Below are 2,633 nucleotides of genomic sequence, written 5' to 3'. Positions count from 1 at the left end.
GTTTGGTTTGGCTAGGGGATGTGATTCAGTAAACTCTGCAAACTCTATTCATATTTAACACACACCCCTGACAGCTGCTTCTGGGAAGCCTGTTTTTCCTCTTCGGTGTCGCCTTCCCTACCTCTTGTTTTTCTCATGCCTGCTGTAAATGTCTTGGGAATTATGAAAGCAGACAGGGATACCTAGAAGGTACTTCCTCCGTTCAGAATTACTTGTCTCAAAAATAGATATATCTAGAACTAACATACGTCTAAATACATCCATTTCTGCGACAAGTAATTCCGAACGGAGGGAGTACCTGTGTCGTATGCTATTTGTATCTTTCCCACTTCCCCCCCTTCTACAACTCCTGAACGGCAACTCGGTAAAGAAATTGCACAAATTTTGTCTTAAGCTATTCTTTATTTTTTTCCCCTTTTCACTTCGAAATAGAACAAAACATTTAGCTCAAGGATAGTAGAAATTCCATGGACGGTAGAAATAAAGGTCTCATCATTGAATTGTGGTCAATACAAATCCTGAACCGCATGTCGTGCTGGAAGTCATGTGTTTGATGGAAAAACGTGGCAGTCGCTGCAGCTTTTGTGGATTTCGAAGCCTGTACAACCCAAGCAGCATCTTCACCACACAATATAAAGCAAAAAATCTAGATGTCAGGTGGGTGTCAATTAATCCTGCAGAGAAACATACACAGGCACCTAACCTAGGGGCGTGTTTGGTTGCCGTGCGCTACAGTACCCGCATTGCATACACTTCTCCATCCAACCTGGCTATGCAAATGCATCATCTGCATGTTGTTTGGTTGTATGCATGCCCTCTTGCCTGCATGGGCAGAAAACCACACTGCGTGGTGTTTGGTTGACTGCATGTTAGTGGACAAACCCAAAGCATGGTGTTTGATTGTATGCAACGCCTGGTGTGTGGTAACCTCTTTGGCTAGTTGGTGACGTTACCAGCACACTTCGGCACAACCATGTAGCACACATCATAAGCACATCAGAGTATAAACAAAACATCAACTAGCATAATTCAGATATAAGCAGTACCACACTTCGTAACAGTTCAACGCATAAACCATAAACATGTTCAAAACAGACTCGATAGTACGCTGGAAAGAGGTGGCCCAACCCTACTCCTTGGCGGCGAAGGCTTCGTCGTGCTTCCCGCACTTGTTGACGACCTCAATGCCATCGTCGTCGAAGATGATGACCTTGAGGGTGTCGGGAGTGAGGAGCTTGAATGTCACCATGTAGCCGATCTTGATCTGATGAACGGCTGCGTAGGTGGCCCAACCCTGATCCAGGGTCACCCTGCCGTTCATCAGCTTGACCGCCACCTTCCAGGAGCAGCCGGTGTTGTTCCTGAGTTTGAACTCCGTCGGCACCCCGACGAAGTGCTTGGTGAAGTCCAGGGGCATGGGGATGCACTCAAGCTTTGATGCAAGGATGACCTTGCAGAAGTGAGTTGGGCCATCCTGCTGATGGTAGTGGTCGTAGTTGCGGTGCTTGTTGCTGGGGGGCTCCTCCATGCCCTCGTCGTCGCCACCCTCAGGTGTCTTCGGGTCTTCCTGGCGGTGGGCGGCAGCACAACCTCGTCGGGCATTGGGTGAAGGGGCTGCTTGCCCTTGTTGTCAAGGGCCGGGAGCACCTCCGTGCCCATCTCATTGCTCTCCTCGATCTGCACACAATTCATGGAGTCAAGCACAAGACAAAGTTCATGGCTAATTCAAGAGCATGTAGTTAAAACAGCATGACTGTCACTCTTCTCCTCCTCTCCATCCCCCCTATATTTACTCACCCTGCCCACCACTACTTACCCACCCCCTCTCTTCTCTCACTGTCAACCTTCCTCCTCCCCATCGCCATGAGCTCTAGCTCCAGCTCCAACGCCAACCCCTTCCCTTGGGGTATTGGCTGGAGGGCCTTCTTCCTCGGGTGTCGGCTGGTGACTGCACCAAGTTCGAGAACACCATGGAGGTATGCTCGAACTTCGGCTCCATGCCGGACATGCAGAACGAATCTAATGCAGTGCTCATGAAGGCCACTAAAGAAGAGCTGAAGATGCTGATTCCTGACCCAGCGAAGGGCGCGATGGCACTTGACATCATTCGCTGGGCCATGAACCAGGCCGTCTCCGACGACGCTAAATAGAGGAAGAAGTGGTGCAAGTACAAGACCTACTGGGCTCCTAATGACCGCCGTGCCGCAGTGTACTAGGAGGCGGCTATCGCGCCGCCGGCAGTCATCGGTGGGGAGCCTAAGGAGGAGGAAGAAGAAGCGATGCACATGCCAGCGAGGGCGCCGGAGCCAGGCCGTCGTAGCTGGCAGATCGACCTCGACCCCGCCGAGGACGACGAGGACGACCCGCCGACCTGCACGGCGATGAAGAAGAAGATGAAGGCCAGCGGCTCAACCAGCCGCTCCGCACGCCGGTGACGGCCTCCGCGGTCAGTCGGTGTCTGTTGTGTACCCCCTATCCCCCTATCCCCCAATCCCCATTCTGCATTCCAATCTTGCATATATGAACTAGTATGAACTGCTATGAACTAGTATGAACTGTTGAGTATATTGTGTACGTGTATATGTGTGCGTAGGGCCCACCTCCCGTTTTTCTTGTATAGTTGAGGTTGTGGC

Source organism: Triticum dicoccoides, chromosome 1B (assembly GCF_002162155.2).
Source record: "Triticum dicoccoides isolate Atlit2015 ecotype Zavitan chromosome 1B, WEW_v2.0, whole genome shotgun sequence".
NCBI classification, from domain to species: Eukaryota; Viridiplantae; Streptophyta; class Magnoliopsida; order Poales; family Poaceae; genus Triticum; species Triticum dicoccoides.
The sequence above is the reverse complement of the archived record's forward strand: the minus strand, read 5'-3'. Positions refer to the sequence as shown.